The sequence below is a fragment of the Ochotona curzoniae genome, unplaced genomic scaffold (assembly GCF_017591425.1).
Source record: "Ochotona curzoniae isolate NIBS_2020 unplaced genomic scaffold, NIBS_Ocur_1.0 scaffold_1852, whole genome shotgun sequence".
In the NCBI taxonomy this organism is placed as follows: Eukaryota; Metazoa; Chordata; class Mammalia; order Lagomorpha; family Ochotonidae; genus Ochotona; species Ochotona curzoniae.
Genome location: NW_024467087.1, coordinates 29,656,094 through 29,675,454, shown reverse-complemented (window position 1 = coordinate 29,675,454; position 19,361 = coordinate 29,656,094).

The following is a 19,361-nucleotide window of genomic DNA, read 5'->3' as shown; positions in this document are numbered from 1 at the left end:
AGTTGTAAAAGACAAGTTTTCATTTTTTATGGCTGAGTAATGTTCCACTATATATAATTTATATGTAGCATTTAAAAAAATCCAGTCATCAATTAATGAGCATCTGAGTTGATTCCATATTTTAGCTATTGTAACTTCAGCTGCTATAGGCATGGGAGTACAGAGGATTCTCTCATATGCTGCTTTCCTTTCATTTGGATTAATTACCAGGAGTGGGATGGTTGGATCATTTTTTAAAAATGATTTACGTAATTTTTATTTGGAAGACAGATTCACAAAGAGTACGGGGGAGTGAAAGAGAGAGAGCATGTGCGCTTCCATTCCTGGCTCATTCCCCAAGTGGCTGCAACAGCCAGATCTGAGCTGATAGGAAGCTAGGAACCCCTTCCAGGTCTCCCATATTGGTGCTGGGGCCCAAGAACCTGTGTCATCTTCCACTGTTTTCCCAGACCATGAGTAAGAACAGGATTTGAGGTGTAGCAACTAGGAGGAGAACGGGTGCCCATACGGGGTGTAGCCCTTTCAAGGTGAAAGATTAGCCTGTTGAGCCATTGTACCAGCCCCTGGCTCAATTTTTAATTGATTTATTTGATCTTTTGTTATTAATTAGAATTCCAGATTCTGAGTATTAGCACTTTATTTGATACATATTTTGCAAATATTTTCTATTCTTCTTTTAGCTTACTCTTCACTCAATTGATGGTTTCTTTTGCCTGGGCAGGAGCTTTTTAGTTTGATGTAATTTCATTCACTATCATTTTTTGTTTTTGTTGTCTGTGTATTTGGAGTTATACACTGCCCCCTCACCGAAATCTCTTGGCAAAGCCAAGTCCTTAATCATTTTACCTATGTTTTCTCATAGCAGTTTCATTCCTTTTTGTCTTATGTAAGTCTTCATTCCATTTTGAGTTGATATTTGTAACTGGTAAGAGGTAGAAGTCTATAACTCATTCTTCTGCATGTGAATGTACAGTTGTCAGAACCACTGATGAAAGAGATTACTGTTTTCCCATTGTGGGTATTTGGCTCCTTTGTCAAAAGTTGGTTTCTAAAAATAAATAGGACTATTTCTGGGCTATGTATTCTGTTCCATTGGTGTGTATCTATGTTTTTACCTTTCCCTTTCAATTACTACAAGTTTGTACTGTATTTTGAAGTTTAGAAGTGTGATGTCCATAGCTTGTTCTTTTTCTCAGGATGCTTTGGCTGTTTTGGGTCTTTTGTAGTTTCCTATGAATTTCAAGACTGCTCTATTCAGTTCTGCGAAGAGTGACGTGGGCATTTTGATGGACTTTGCATTGAATGTGTTGATTGCTTTGGTTAGTTTGCATAGTTTAACAATAATATTTATTCTTATTTTATTTGAAAATAGACAGATGAAGGGAAATCTTGCATCTGCTGGTTTACTCCCTTTCAACAGGCAGGGATGAACCAGATCACAGCCAGGAGCCCAGAACTCCATCTAACCCTCTCAGATAGGTGGAAGTTCACAAGGTATGTTGGCCATCATCTGTTGCTTCCCAGGGTGCCATTACCAGGGAAAACAGTGTTGCTGGAACTTAAACCAGGCCCTCCCATGTGGGAGGAAGGCATCCTAAGCAGCAACTTTAACCACTTTGGCAGATTAGCAATATTAAACATAGGATACTTTCCAATTTATTTGTATCATCTTCCATTTCTCTCATCAATGGTTGCTAGTTTCATTGTGAAACCTCTTTTCATAAATCAACTCCTCAGTGTTTATTTTTGTCAACTGTTATACATGGAATTGTTCCTTTGATTTTTTTTTTTACATTGCTTGCCATTGGTATAAAGAAATGATACTGATTTGTATTCTGATTTTTGTATCCTGAAAGTTCAATGAATTTGTTTAATAGGTAAAATAATTGTTTTTTTTTTCCAGAGTGCTTAGGGTTTTCTGTTTACAAGATCATATTGTCTGCAAAAGGGGAATTTGACTTCTTTCTTTCTGATTTCGATGCCCTTAATGTCTTTCTCTTGCCAACAGATTATATCTATTTCAAATGCTTTTTGTATGTCTATTGAGAATCTCATGTGTTTTTTGTCTTCTATATTGTTGGTACTGTATGTTAACATTAACTGATTTTGGCATTGTAAACCAACATTTTAATCTTGGAAAGAATCCCATTTGATTCTACTATATAGTCATTGATTATATGTTGCTGGTCCTATTTACCAGAATTTTTAAAAGATTCATTTAGCCATTTGAAATCAAGCATTAGAGAGAGAAAGATTGGGGGCGGGGGGTGGGGAGAGAGAATCTTCCATCGGTTCTTTGTCTCCCCAGTTGGCTACAATGGCCGATTTTAGTCTAGGCCAAAGTCACAAGCCAGGAGATGCTTCTGGATGACAGGAAACCAAACACCTGGGCAATCTTTTACTGTTTTCCCCAGGCCATTACATTAGTTGGTGCAGAAGTGGATCAGTCACAACACAAACTGGCGTCCATACTAGTTGCTGGCAAACATGCTCCACCATAACGCCCATTTACTAGAATTTTTTAGAAGTTTTTTTTTAATTTCTCTATTCAAAGAAGATAATGGTCTGAGTTTTCTTGTTCAGTCTTTATTACGCTTTAATGTGAGATTAATGCTGTTTTCATAAATGATTTGGAAAGTTTGTTTTTTTTATTTTGGAACATCTAGAGGAGGATTCAATATTAATTCTTTAAATTAGAAAAAAAAATCTTTTAAGAGACAAAAAAAAAAAAGATAAAGATCAAACCTATCTACGGTTCATTTCCCAGAAGTCTGTTTCAGCTGGAGCCAGGAATGCAATCCAAAGCAATCCAAGTCTTACAGGTGGGTGTTAGGAACCCAACTATTTGAGCCATAGTTGCTGCTTTCAAGGGTGAGGGTTAGCACAAAACTAGAACCAGGAGTCAGAGTCAGTAAGCAAACTTAAGTATTCCAAATGGGACATGTGTATCCTAACCACTAGACTAGACACTTGCTTTTTAATTCTTCTCTGAATATATAGTAGGATTCACCAGTGAATGCATCTGCTCCTGAATTTTTCTTATGAATTTTTTAAATTAATTGAAGTAATTTCATTATCTATAGAAGTCTATTAAAGACTTTTGTTCTTTTTGAGTCAATTTTGATAGTGTTTTTAGGCATTTGTCCATTTCATCTATGTGGTCTAACTTACTGGTATATAAGTTTATATATTAGTTATATAAACTTATTGGTATATTGCTCATAGCATTGTCTCATAATCCTTTTTATTTCTGTTATATCTGTAATAATTTCTCTTTTTTGAGCTCCAGTTTACTAGTACTTTGAATCTTTTTTTCTTGGTCAGTCTAGTTAAAGACTTTCCAATTACGCTATTCTTTTCAAAGAACCAACTTTTTTACATTACCTTTTCTGTAGTTCTTCTAATTTTTTGTTTCACTTGTTTCCATTTTAATATTACTTATTTCTTGTGTTTGCTTTGTGTTTGGTCAGCCATTTTGTCCTGATTTTTTATGGTGAAAATTTAGGTTATCAATTTGAATCTTTTATTCTTCTTTTAATATACATGTTACAGTTATACATTTCCCTCTAAGCAATGAGTTAACTGTATCCTGCAAATTCTAGTATGTTGTGGCTTTGTTTTAACTCAATTCAATGTATTTACAAACTTCCTTTATGATATTTTTGATCCTTTATTTAGGACTGTATAGTTTAATTTTCACTTAATGATGAATAGCTCAAATATCTTTGTTATTTCTCATTTCATTCCATTGTGGTAGGTTGTTTTTTTAATCATTTCAATTCCTTTAAGTATTTTGAGGCTTGTTTTACAGCCTGGTGTATGTTCTGTCTTGCAGGTGTTTCCTGTGCCCTTGAAAAGATTATATATTTTGCTGTTATTCAGTGGGTGCATAGTGTTTAAATCTGTTTGCTTACTGAGTTGCAAATGTGGGTCATGCATAGCCATGATAAAGAATGTGGGTTTTATTCAAAGAGCAAGGAGAAGACACAAGTGAGTTTAATAAGATCAATTTGCAGCTATGCAAAGAAGTAATGGAGAACAGAGTAAAGATATGGAAAACTTCTGTAGGATACTTCTATAATCCAGAAAAGGCCTGGACTAAAGTGATAAAAGTTAAGATAAACAGGTGGTAAAAGTTAAGATAAACTAGTAGTTTTATGCATTTTGGAGGTAGATGCAAAACAAAATCCCTTACTGGTAGATTCAAGGGCTCTTCAAAGTTTCATAGAGATGTGTATTATACAAAGTTACGCATCTATTTCAAAGCATTTCAGCACCAAACTTAACTTATCTTTTAATTCAATTTTCCATAAATCATTTGAAGTATTGTTATTTTTAAACGAAGAAAAAGGACAGTTAATTATCATAATTAGATCTCTCATTTAAATAACTGAATCAGTGTGATGACATTAAGAAGACAGGGACAAGAACCTGTTGGGGGGATGTCAGCAATTCTTTTTTTTATTGGAAAGTCAGATACACAGAGAGGAGGAGAGACAGAAGAAGAGCTTCTGTCCATTGATTCACTCCCCAAGTTGCTGCAATGGTCAGAGCTGAGGCAATCTGAAGCTAGGAGCCTGAAGTCTCTTCCAGGTCTCCCACATGGGTGCAGGCTCCCAAGGCTTTGGGTCATCATCTACTGCTTTTCCAGGCCACATGCAGGGAACTGCTGGGAATAGAACCAGTGCCCATATGGAATCCTGGCACATGCAAGGCAAGGATCCTAGTTGCTAGGCTACCATGCCAGGCCCAGGAGTTGTTGATGTAAGTTTAGAGTGGCTGTTAAACAGGCAAATGGAAAAGTGAGTGGATAGATATGTATATTATAGGTTCAGATGAAAGTATTGACTTAGCAAAGTAAATTTGGAGTTAGCAGCATGTAGCTGGTATAAGAAATCATGGTATAGGTCAGGTAAAATGATATAAAGAACAGAAGCTCAAAGTTCTGAGAATATTAGGATAAATCTATCCAGCAGAAAAACACAAAAGTAGCTTGTGAGGGAACCAGAATAGCCAGAAGGAATACTAGCAGAATACTATATCATAACATCCAAAGGGGAGAAATGTTTTAAGATGGAGGGAATGTTTAATGGCATCAGAACTACAAGGAGTTCAAATAGGATAAGGGAGAGAAGTGTCTATTTGATTTGACAATATGGTGTAAAACATATTGTTGCAAAAACATGAGCAATTTAATTGGAATTGTGGGACCAGAAGCCAGATTGGAGTGGGTTGAAAAGGAATGCGGAAGAGAGGAACTCTCAAAAGTTTCTAGACAACTCTATTGAAATATTTGGCTGCAAAGAGAAACAGAGAAATTAGGGCTGTGATTTACTTAGGAATAGTTGCTAGAGCAGTTGAATATAGTTGCTATTACTTTAATATTATTTTAAGGTAGTCATTGTTACACTACAGTCTTTACTGAAGTCTACCTACAAGCAGTTCTCAAATAAAAACACTTCTATCCTGAAAAACATAAATATTGAGTTCTCAAAGCATTACTTAAAAAAATTCTAGTCTCACAATAATATAGGAGCATCCAGAGAAGGAGAATTGAACTGGAAGAACATGGGGAACACAAGAAGAATACAGGCAACAAGATGCCTGGGTTTTAGTGCTGCTTGCAAAATGAAAGAATAAGAGGAAAGTGTTGATACGCCAACTAGAAAGGGTGTGAATTTTATGAACTAGTCTTGGTGTTCCAGTGAAAACTTTAATTTCATGACATTTTTACTGTTTCAGAAAACTTTTCCTCTCCATAGCCAAAACAGCACCAGGTGATTGCTTCTGAGACGGTTTGTCTGGAGCTGTAGCACATACTTACTCTTAGGCGTTAAGCATGTCACCTGTTCATTCATTGCACAATTTTAAGGAAGTTATCTAACCTCACTTTCCTTATCTATTTAACTGCGCACAAGTACTTACCTCATAAAATGGTGGTAAGGCTTAAAAAAAAAAAAGAATTTGTCTAAAGTGCTTAGCATGGCATCTGTTTTTGTTAGGTGGACTAAGTTTAACAAATAGATCCAAAGATGCAATGGCACAAGAAAACAAAAGTTTATTTCTTGTTCACCTCACAGTTCTAAGTGGATATCCAATTTGGTCAGGTGGCTTCTTATGGGGTTATTTATAGATCCAGGCTAATTGCATTTAATGACTGTCCTGACCCTTGTTGTTATCCAAAAGACAAAAGGAAATGCTCGATATAGAGGCTTATTTACTATTTTAGAATCCCTAGCTAAAGTGGTACACATAACTTGTATTTGCTTACATTGGTTGAAAGTTACTCCTTCAGTTATACTCAACTAAAAAGAAGGCAAGGAACTGTCATGTAGATATTTATCTATCCAAAGAAAGAGAAAACAAAATGTGGGGTGAAGGAAGGGGTAATGTAAGTGTCTTGCTCTGGGTACCTAAGGGTACCTTATCCCTTAAATAGAAACCATGTGATTTTCCTCACAGGGAAATAGGATAGCATATGGATTAAATGACATCTGTAAAATATCTTGATCATAGTGTTGGACACAAAGTAGGTATTCAATATATGTTAATGATTATTATTATCATCATCATCATGGAAGCTTTTTGCTGTGGATAAATTCCCAAAGCAATGGATACTTTCCTAGGTGACTTTTTCTTAATTAAAAGGTAATTTTTACAAGTGCTTACTGTATACCAAGTTTTGTGCTAAGGATTTGTGTGTGTGTGTGTGTATCTATAGGATATTATTTCATCCTTACAATAGCTTTCTGAGATGGGTACAGGCTGAGCATCCCTAATCTGAAAACTCCAAATCACAGCTATTCCAAAACCTGAAGCTTTGTGACCTCTAACATGACAAGTGAAAATTCCAGACCTGACCTGATCTCACATGATGGTTCTCAATCAAAATGCAGGTACAGTTAACATGTTGCATAAATTTGCCTTTAAGCTATGTGTACAATGAACAAACAAAACAAATTTTGCATTTAGACTTGGTTGCATTTCCCAGATATCTCACAATGTATGTGGAAATATTCCTCCAAACCTCCAAAATCCAAAATACTTCTGGTCCCAGGCATTTTAGCTGAGGGATACTTAGCCTTTATTATCATCGTCATTCCAGTTTTACAGATGAGTAAATCAAGAATAAGCAATTTAGCCAAGATTATTGAGACAGTAAGTGGCAGAGCTACTGAAAGACCTGTTCTACCTGTTCTACAGAGGCTATTCCTAACTATGTCCTATACTGTCTTGTTGAAAACTGTTTCAACATTGACAATCCTGCTTCTCTCGTGACCCTCTTAGAGGTTTCTTACAACTCTATCATTGACTATATCATGCAATGAGGAGCTAGGAGCCATAGTCTGTCATTTCTGGACAACATCGCAACTTCATTTTGGAAATTCCTCCTACTTTGAATGACACCTGATGTAGTTTACACCACTTTTTTTTTCAAGTTTCTTTCTACTGACCTGTACATTACTCTCTGCCATTCACCAGAGATTGTTTTATCCAACTCAGTCTTTAACTCCTCTTACAAGCTTGTTGAACTCGTCATCCATGTGGATGACTCTTAGCCACCCTGATTGTAGATTTCCTGGACTTACTCTAATATCCTTGGCTTATGCAGTTCAACAATCATTTACTGAGAATTGTGTTATGCCAGACCCTGTGATAGGAATATACAAATGAACACGGTGGTTCCCTATACTGTATGATCTTAAAAACCTGAGTAGTGTAACTATTAGTATACATACAGTTAAAAAGACTTTACCACATTTCAGCAACCCATTTCATTGTCACGCTCCACATATTTTCTTTATTTAGAACTGCTTCATATATAAACTATTTTACTTAAAATATCATGTTTATTGGACTTGGCACAGTAGCCTAGTGGCTAAAGTCTTTGCCTTGTAAGTGACAGTTACCCCAATTGGGCCACTGTACCTGCTGGTACAGGTGAAAGCTGGGACAATAGGTGGGTCAGACCATCACACTTGCTTGTGCTCACAGGAAATGAGGCTAGGGACTAACTTGGTAGCGGTTCCAGAGGGGTGCCTCAATCATGCCAATACACCCATTAAAATGTACAGGAGATAGGGCAAGCAACCATATGGATCAGGCTGCAGTAACCACCAAAAGAGAACAAGAACCAAAGCTTGGGGCAGACTGGATAGTGTGACCTGGTCAGGAGTGGGCCCCCAAACTACATTGAGTACCTTAGAGTGACAGGATCCATGATCTCAGGGATGTCCCATTGACTCGTGGTCCTACCACAGAGGACATTCTGTGAGACTTGACCGCTCCTCTGAGACTTGACTCCATTCTGTAAGACTTGACTCCAGAGAAAGGATGAAGAGCACACCCAGAGGTCCATGGAAGACAAACAACCAGCTTCTCTAATCCAATAGAAGACCTCAAGGACCTCTTCAAAGGCCTGACTGTTCCTATCAATTTCTACAGAAAATGCCTTGAGGTATGGTCACTCTGAGGTAGACATGGAAAAGCAATAGGTGTCAGAATAAGAGAAATAGGAAGATTCAAGGAGAGAACAAATGGAATATGTCACTTCTTATATAATGACCACTCAACACTTTTAGGGCATTCCCCTCCCAGCCACCCCCAGCTCCCACCAGGCCCCTGAAGTGGCAGTCAAGAGGCCATTTTGGTTTCCTATCACTGGTGTAGTCTGACAACAAGGAGCAGTGTACCCTCTCCCCCTCAAACACTGACACATCTCTTTCGCCTCTCCTGTCTTCCATGACCCTCTATATCCCTACTAGAAGCCCACATGCATCTACAACTCCCACTCACTCACTCAATGAACATTAACAAATTAGTGGTTTTGTTATGAAAAAAATAAAGAATGAAAAAAATAAATGTTTTTAAATGTTTATGGCTTTCGTGGTTTTCATGTGGTTCTTTTCTGGCTGATTTGCATTGAGATCATTTTGATTGTCATTTGTGCTATTTCAGTACTTTGCTTTATCACTCAGTATGTGTTCAGTTTTGATAAAAGTTCTCTGTGGGTTTGAAAACAAATATTCTGTAGTTACTATATTAGATAGATTTTGTTAATTGTGTTATTCAAATCTTGCACATATTTACTGATTTTGAGGGTCAATTTGTTCTATCAGTTACTGAGAGAACTATATTAAGAACTGTCATTGTGATTGTGGATTTGTCTATTTCTATTTGTAATTTTTTGTAATTTTGCTGGTTTAGGCTTTATTTTGACATTATTAGGTTCCTGAAAGTTACACATTATTGTATCTTTTCATTGGATTGCATTTTTAACATGTTTATCTCATTTAATCTATTTGAAAGGAAGAGAGAGAGAGAGAGAGAGAGAGATTTTCTGTTCACTGCTTTAACTCCCCAAATGCTGGCAATGCTGGTAGTAGACAGTGTTGGGCCATGCACAATTCTCATCCTTGGGCTACATTTTTATATAAAAGAGCTGAGCCTTCATGTTCTTTTTGCCTCACGAACCATTTTGCGTGATATTAAAATAGCAGTCGTTGTATGTTTGGTTAGTATTTGTGTGATATAGATTTATTCATCCTCTTAATGTCAATTTTCCCACATATTTATGTATCAAATATAACTACTGTACATAGCATATAGTTGGATTTTTGAAATTTAGTCTATTGTTTAACACAAGCATTGAGTATTTAAATACAGCATGCAATACTTTGATATTTGAAAGCAAGCTGAACTTATTTTGAAATGTCTATGTCTTACATATCACGCCTTTTACTCTGTCTGCTGAGTGATTTTTTTTAAGATTTATTTATTTTTATTGGAAAGTTAGATATACAGAGAGGAGGAGAGACAGAGAGGAAGATTTTCTGTCCGATGATTCACTCCCCAAGTGACTGCAATGGTTAGAGCTGAGCCAATCCGAAGCCAGGAGCCTCTTCCGGGTCTCCCATGTGGGTGCAGGTTCCCAAGGCTTTGGGCCGTCCTCAACTGCTTTCCCAGGCCGCAGGCAGGAAGCTGGATGGGAAATGGAGCCGCTGGGATTAGAACTGGCACCCATATAGGAACCCAGGAATGCAAAGTGAGGACTTTAACCACTATGCTATTGTGCCGGGCCCTGCTGATTTTTAAGACTTCTTTATTGATTTGGAAAATTACTTGTGGGACTGACTACTTTGAGGCCTAAAATGAGAGTAGATTTTAGAAATCAGGATTTGCATTTTGTCAGGTGCCTGGTAATCTTATCCATCTGAGATCGAAAGCTTGGGATATTGGGAGCACCCAGGAAATGTAAACTTAGGTTGCAAACATTTATGTGATGTCATTGTGTTTACAGTCTCTCAGGGTGGACGTCTCCTCCCATCCACCAAGTACAATGAATGTTTTATTTTGTGTCTTATTGTGTCGTGTGTTTATGTGTGTGTATGTGCATGTGTAGGGGATTATTTCATTAGTGTGCTGATGGTTTAGCTTCTGATCATTTCTGTCTTATCTGAGGTGGTACCTAATCTGACTCACTACTTTGAGAGGTCTTTCACTTTGTCTTTTGATATCTGTGTGGCTTGTTTTGGTTCCTACATCTTAACATAGGGTCAGTGAATGATCTTAGAAAAGGATTCACTTCATAGCTCAGGCTTCCCTTCTGTCTGGGCTCACAATACCTTATGATTTTTCCATAAACTCATGATTTTTCCAAATGCTTCAAACCTTTAAAAAAGATACTAATTGCATTTTAAAGTCGTATATTTATTTATTGGAAAGTAAGATTTACAGAGAGGAGAGACAGAGACAAAGATATCCCATCTATTGTTTCACTCCCCAAGTGACTGCAATGGCTGGAGCTGAGCTAATCCGAAGACAGGAGCCAGGAGCTTCTTTCTAGTCTCCCACACGAGTGCAGAGTCCCAAGGATTTGGCCCATCTCTACTGCTTTCCCAAGGAACAAGCAGGAAATTGTATAGGTAGCAGGGCCACGGGGACATGAACCGGCACACTATGTGTGCAAGGCGAGGACTTTAGCCACTAAGCTATCATGCTGGGCCCTACTTAATGCATTTTTATCTGGTACTTTTTGTTTTTTCTGTGGGGAGAGTCAACATGCATACTCAAATCATTCTTTTGCCAGAACCCCCACCATAAGTTTACTCCACCTTTGCACTGAGGCTGCACAACTACTAGGAACAACACTTGCAGAAGTGATTTGATTGGCTCCATAACGAAGTTACGATTGCCAGCCAATGCAGGTACCTCTCAGTTGTCTTGTAACGCTTGCAATTTTGGGTTCCACCTAACATGTTTGTCAGGGACTGTTACAACCCGTTACTGCACCTTGTTAGCTCCCCCTCCGCAGTTCCTTCATCCTTTAATCATTTCACATAACCAAGCCTCCTGTTTCACTAAAGAAAAGTAATGTTGAGTTAGGAATTCCCTCAACTATCCTTCATCTCACTGCAAAGTTCTCGTTCTGCTCCCCTGTCCTCTTCTGCTTCTCTTCTGTTGGAAGGAAAGGTGTTCTTTCTTTCCACTTTTCTTGGTTCCTCTCCCTGCAGGGTCTTTAATAGTGCTACTAAATTTATGGCTATGATTCCTTGCCATTCCTCAAATTATTTGGTACTTGATCTTCAACAACATAACACTACAGTTGAGAGTAGGAATGTATATGTTTCTATAACCATTTAAATAATATATGCATTGGATCTCATCTTGAAAAATTTGGTCTGATTTTTTTTTAATGTCTTTGTTTTTGCACAACATTTTCTCTAACAATTTATTCTTACTCTATTTTACCAAAGTACCAGTCTGTAGCAAATTGGAAACTAAAAAGCTTATTTCTCAGAGACAGATGAAGTACTGGATGGAAATCCATCTTCTGCTAATTTGTCTGCAACTTGGGTTCCACGAACTGGGTTTCTCTTTACTTCTTTCTGCACTCTAAATCTCTTTACGCATTCTTCTTTATTCAACAATTTTTTAAAAAATGAAAATGTCACCTACTGTGTTGCCATGTTATTTCTTACCTTTTGTTTACTGCATCTTCCTGAAAGTATATTTTTCACAAATGATTTTCCATTATGTAGCTCTTATTTAATCCTCGGGGCACAGTATTCTCGCATATGCCACCACTACTGTTCCAATGAAAGTTACCAGGGACATCCAAACTGTCCAGTTCATGGTAACCTTTCCAGTCCTTATCCTATTGTCCTCTTTTCTGTATTTGTTACTCATGGAGCTTTTTAGTTCTACTCTACAGTTATTGCTTTGTATTCGTTCAGCACTTGATTACTAATGATCCCAATTATTTTAACAATTATGAATGTTCCAACCACACTGCAGGCTGATTTTGTTTTTCCAATTGGCAAAGACACTTGAAACTCAATATATCCAAAACATAACCTTGGTCCATCTGTATGCCATCACCATTTCCCAGGCTTAGGAGTATTCTTGAATCCTTATCTATTATTTCTTGTGCTTTGTCCATCAATATGTGTATTATTTCAAATCCATTCCGTGTCCTACCAGGAGCCACTTGACTATTCTCTCTATACCCAGTTGCACCCTGCTTCAGTACATTCTTGGAAGTTCTAACTGAAAGAACATTCAGCAACACTGTTCTAATCATGCTTATTCCTTGTTTCACAGCTTTGGGTAATTTCTCATTGACTGTAATGAGAATCTGAAACTTGTTAGCACTATAATAGAAACATTTACAACCAGACTAGTTCCCTAGCCTTGTTTTCACCTGTAACTCCCACGGACTTTGTACTCCACTCGGATTAATGACAGTTCCTTAAGTATGCCATATGTTTTCACTTCCCTGTATTTATTTTAATTTATTTCATTCCCTTCTTTGCTCTTGCAGGTTCCTCTTTCTGGAATGTTCCTCCCAAGACATTCTCTAAGTCCTTGATTAAATTTAACTTTCTCCACCAGGCTACTCTGTTATTGTAGGTCTATTCTCTTCCTCAACTGTTCTTTCACTTCTTGAGGACAAAGCCAGTGTCATTGATCTTTACATCCCTAATTCCATGACTTGTCAGAATATTTCTTGAGTGCATGCAAGAAAGAGGATGGGAAAAAAGGAAGATACGTTCCATAAAGAGAATTTTCAAAAGAAAAGTTTTATGACTTTCTTTCATATTCTGCAAGAAAGAACTTCAAGTTTTAGGATTTGAAAGTTACCAGTAGAAACTGTCAAAGAGAACATTGCGGATTCATTTTTTCCCATCTGAAACATAGAACTTAAATTTTATTTTTACATATCCATATAATGCATAGTACAGTATTAGGAGCATTATGTGTATTCAATAAGTACATACAAAATGGAAATCAACTGCAAAATGTGGATCCCTGGTTACGCTTGACTTATAAGTAACATGACTAAATTGAAGAAGCGACAATAACAATTATTAACAAATTTGTAGCAGGATTTTGAGATACTAACTTAATAAATTGTTCTTTTTGTTGTAGGTCTTTTTCCTTCCAGCACCCCCTCCCCATATTAAGACATAGCCAAGCATTTATTTGTGTCCCCTTTTCTTGATAACTTTTGTTTTACAAGTTTAAAACCAGATGTTGCAGACACCTACAAGATTAGCTGGACATAGAGATTATGGTTCCAAAAGTATAGGCTCATGGAGGGAAGTTTGCTGACTTGTTCCAGAAGGCTAACAGGTGAGTACTTTAGAGTAGAGATGGTAGAAGATATCTGACCTAGAAGCTGTGCTTCTTTAGTTCCAGACAGGAGATGAAAGCAATTCCCTTAGCATCAATGCTATTCTTGTTGCCTTTTTGTTTCTCAAAGAAAAGGCAAAATCTAAAGTGAGGATGAAAACACATTATGCTTAAGGGAGGCTGAGTAGTGGACCTTAAGGCTGCCAACTTCAGCAGAAACACCCCATTATCACCACCAATATGCAAGATAGCCCAGAAACAGCTAACCCATCTCCCTTCATGGGGAATTTGCATGATCAACACATCAGTAGTGATGCATATGAACAGAAGTGCAGAGGACATACTCTAAATTTCTCATCCATGTCTGATTTGCTAAGGCCTTCATACAACCTTGGAAGTGGAAGGGCCTCTAGTAACCATATATGAGATTAAATTTTTAGTCAGCTGGGAAAGCAAAAGGCTCAGAGCAGACTGAATTTGTTGTACTGATATAAAGAAATGTGACATTTTTGCACTCTGGTGGTATGAATCAAATTTTACTGCTACAGTTACAATTTAGTGTTCTTCGTAGCGTACTTGCCCACTTTATACATTAAGGGTATACTTTCACAAAACAAAAATAACACCTTCCCTCCTCTAGCTTACAAGATTTTTTTTATGAAGCTACAATGAAACAAGGTAAAGAAAAGTTGCTCTAAAAAGGAACAAAACAAAAAATTTCAGTAAAATATGGAATCAGTGTAAGAACAGAACATACTTTGTCCCTTTTAGATCTGTATTGAATGTAAGGGATATATTATGGTAAAATGATAGCACAAATATATTTATGACTTTAATCTGGGTTGCTTGAATTGAGATATGCTTTTAATATTTTCCACAAACTCACTAGGCAGTTTCCTTCAGCTCTCCTTTAATTGCTTTCTGTTTAATTATTTCTCAAAGAAGCACAAATATCTACTGTTTTTCTCGTGAACTGTATCTTCAGTACAGAAGTCCCCCTCCCCAATCAAGGTTTTAGATCCACAGCCAACCATGCTCTGAAAATAATAAGAAATTCCAAAAATAAACAATTCATACATTTAAAATTGTAAACTGTTCTGAATAGTGTCATGAAATCTTGCACCCTCCTACTCCTGTTCAGTATGTGACTCATCCTTATGCCCAGCTTATCCATACTGTATACAGTACCCCACTGTTAGTCAGATAGTAGCTATCTCAGTTTTCACATCAGCTGTCAGTTTCTGTGGTACTTGTATTCATGCAACCTTGATTTCCTTAATACTATATTTTTTCCCTATTTTAGTCGTATTGTAATCTGTTACTTTGCCTAATTTATGAATTAAATACTACCATAGGTATGTATATATCAGAAAAACGGTATGTATGTGTTTTGGTATCATGTGTAATTTCAAACATCCGCCAGGAGTCTTGAAATGTTCCCTACAGATAAGGGAGAAAATATTGTAATTGAATCTTTACAGAGGACAGTGTTATTTCTAGGGCATAATGAACTGTTACAGATACTCAATAATATATGTGTATATATATTGTTGTGGTATGTTCTAAAACACATAGGGTCAGCTATTGGAACACTTCTGCTTACTTCATTACTGGTCATTGGGAAAGTCCTATAATTTTTCAATGTGTTTCCAGAACGTATAGAGTTATGTTTCCCAAGTGAAAGAAGCCTATAAGTATTATATAAAAGGTACCATTACACACTTATTGTAAGGGATATGAATCTGGATGTTGATTGTATTGCAAAACTCTAGGGCACACCTGGCCTAGTTTTTAATCTATTCCACTGTATAACGTTAGACACATTGTTAAACTCAGTCTTCGTTTTCTGTTCTGAAAAATGAAAGTAATAATAGCATCTTCTTTGTGGAGTTGTTAGGAAGATTCAATCATATACTGTATGCAAATGCCTCAGCAAATCCCATGACATACAAAACATACTGAATAAATGGTAGCTGTTATTAATAGAAAAGTGTTGAGAAGGATGATTCCATGATCACTATAAAAGCAGATATATGAAATGGCAAAGGATCATTAGGCAATGCCATCTGGAAAAACATACCACATGGAGTTGGTTTGATTCTCACTAGAGAGCAAGGACTTCGTTCTGCTTGCTGCTATATTCCAGGACAGAACAAGGCTTGACATAAAGCAATTCTCGTGGAACATGAATTAAATGAATTGAAATGGAAAATTCCAATGGCCTAGACCACAGGTCTCAATAGCAGCCAGTCCTACAATGGACAGCTTAAGATGGAAATGTGTGGTGTAGCTACTGACATTTTTACACTTTCCAAGATCAGTGCTCATTTTGCCTTAGTTGGGCAAATTACATTAGCCAAAGTTCAGCTTTCCCTGTGTTGCCTCTGATTGATCAGCTCCATAGCCCTATCTCCAAGTTGAAATTCCTCATTGCCCATGTGTATTCTTTTAACAAATATACTTTGAGCACTTACTACATGTCAGACACTATGGAAAATTCCAGAAAATTCTTGGAGCTTATTATTTATTCTAGAAATTGGCAGCATATGGATCAAATAACAGTTGAGATGATTACAAATAGTGATAAATGAATGTTATGAGCAAAAACGGGTAATATTAGAAGGCATTATTTGTAATAAGCTGTCTCCAAACACCCTGCTCATAATTTACATGGATCTCAGATATGACATGAATTGTCGTGATCATACGCAGATGGTAAAGTAGATGTGACTCCTACTTTTGAATCACTGCTGTAAAGAAATTATTTGGCATTTATAAATGGAATGGCAGTCCCCTTGTTGGTTAATAGCAGGCCTTCAGAGTTAATCAGACTTGAATTTCAATCCTAGCTCTGCTATTTAATTGCTGTGTGATCTTGGACAAATAGTGTAAATTTTACTGTACCTTAGTTTTCTCATCAGTGAGATGAGGATTCTAGGACCTGCCTTTTGGGGTTATTGAAAGCAGTAAATAAGGTGATATATATACAGGAAATACTTTTCCCAGTGCCTGTCACATAGAAAGTGCTCAAAATACATTATAGCTATAATTGTACAAGTTTTCTGGGGCAGCTCTCACTTCAAATATTCTGTTCCATTTTCATACTATTCTCATTTGAAATTCCAAAAATGCGATCATTGTGCATTTCTCTCCAGTATTTGAAGGAAGCTTTGCTTTTTTAAGTTATCAAGACACATACTGTTTCATCTCTACATTTGGATTGAAACCTAAATCCTAGTTACAGGCATCTTATTAAGACCCAAAGTATAAGATGGCTATTATCAATGAACAGAAAATAGCAAGTGTTGGCAAGGATGTGGAGAAATTGGAACCTTTGTGCACTGCTGGTGGAAAATTAAAATGGTAGAGTTGCTGTGGGAAACAGTCCGGTGGTTTCCCAAAAAGTTTAAAATAGAGTTACTGTATGACCTAGCAATTCCACTTCTGGGTATACACCCAAACAAATTAAAATTGGAATCTTAAAGAGATATCTGTGCTTCCATGGTCAATGCAGGATTATTCACAATAGTTAAAATGTAAAAACAACCTGTTTATTAACAAATGAATGAGTAAAATATGCTGTACACATACAATGGAATATCATTCAGATTTTAAAAGAGGAAATCCTGCAATATGCTACAATAGAAACTTGAAGACATTTTGCCAAGTGAAATATAAGTATTGCATGGTTCCATGAGGTACTGTAGTCAAAATTACAGACCAGAAAGTAGAATGTTAGTTTCCAGGAGCTGAGGGGATTGGAGGATATAAAAGGGTTTCTTTTAGGGGGGAGGAATTTTAGTTTGACAAGTTGGGAAAATTTATGGAGTCACAGAAAAACATGATGGTGATGGTTGCGTAACATTATAAATGTGCTTAACATTTCTGAACCATACACTTAAAAATGGTTGATGTAAATGTTATGTTAGGAGAATTTTGATTCCGTTTTAAAAATTGAGAACAAAAAGACCTAGAGCAGACTTAAACAAATGAAAATTGGCAAAGAAAGAGACATAATCTTCAACCCAGAAGGACTCAGCAGTAAAGTATGAGTTTTCCAGAGAAGTACACAGAGTAAATAGACAGACTTGAAGCTGGAGGGGGAAATTCTTTCTTTGTGTGTGATCCTTCATTTCGTTTCCAAGATCCCTTGTAAGGTATTACTTTAACTAACATAAAGGTGAACCTCAGATTGTAGATGACATAATATTGCTTATAATCAGTCATTTTTCTAAATTATTCAAACTTCAGATAATTATACACATTAAATGCCCCATGGCAAAATTGCAAAATTGCATTATAATTACACAGCAGTTAACATCAGTATTTTGACCTGCAAGCTATTGCTGTCCTCTAATATTAATTACAATCAGGGTTTATCTATTTATATGCAGCAGGATGGAGATTCTGAGTCAGTAGATTTTGTTCTGAAATCTGTATGCCTATTAGGGCTATTATTGATCTCCCATTTTAACCAAAACGCAAATACACTACCCACATTTTTCTTTTTAATATAAACAATAGCCATAATTTAGATACTGGCATTTGTTTCTTTTTTATTCATATTTTCCATTATACGGCTTTGTAGGAATAGGACTACCTCCTTCCCTTGCCTTCTTCCTTAGTGTCCCTCATATTCCTTCAGTTGCATTCAAGACTAACATTCTGCTCTTCGTGTCATGACTTTTTAGCTGTAGGCAATGGTGGAGAATCTAGTATGTTGTTGTCAAGGCATGTTAAGTTTTACTTTGGGTCTTCTTTGTTTCCTGGTGCTCTAGTCTCTGTTACACTGTTTGTTTACTGAAATACACATGTGAACTTGTTTACCTAAATATCTTTTTGTTTTGTATTTTATAGGAAGGTTATCTTATATCAGAAAGAACATATGATATTTGTCCTTTTGGGATTGGTTTATTTCACTGAGCATAATTGTCTCCAGTTAGGACCACTTAGTTGCAAATGATAGAATTCCATTATTTTTCAATGGCTGCGTAGTATTCTACAGGGTAGCTGTAGTTTCTTTATACAATCCTCCTTCTATGGGGATCTAGTTTGCTTCCATGTCGCGGCTGTCGTGGATTGTGCTGCTATGACTATAGGGATGCAGGATGCTTTCTACTATGTAGGTTTCCCTTCTTTTGGATATATTCCGAGGAATTGGATTGTTGAGTCATGCAGTACATCAATTTCCAGTTGTCTGAACATTCTTCATACTGTCTTCTGTAGTGGCAGCTCTAGCCTACACTCCCATCAATAGCGAAGCAAGGCACCTTTCTCCCACATTCTCACCAGCAGGTGTTAATAAATTTCCAAATGTAGGCAAGTCTCACTGGAGTTAAGAGGAACCTCAATGTGGTTTTAATTTGTATTTCTCTTATTACTAAGGGGAAATTACTAACCATTTTTCACATGTCTGCTAGCCAATTAAATTTGTTCTTTTGAAGAAATGCTTATTTCCTTTACCCATTTCTTAACTGGTTTGTTTTGCTGTTGTGTTTCTGGAACTCTCTCTCTCTTTTTTTTTTAAAGATTTATTTTATTTTTATTGGAAAGGCAGATATACAGAGAGGAGGAGAGACAGAGAGGAAAATTTTCTGTCTGATGACTCACTCCCCAAGCAACCGCAATGGTCGGTGCTTTGCCGGTCCCTTCGCCGATCTGAAGCTGGGAACCAGGAACCTCTTCTGGGTCTCCCATGCGGGTGCAGGGTCCCAATGCCCTGGGCC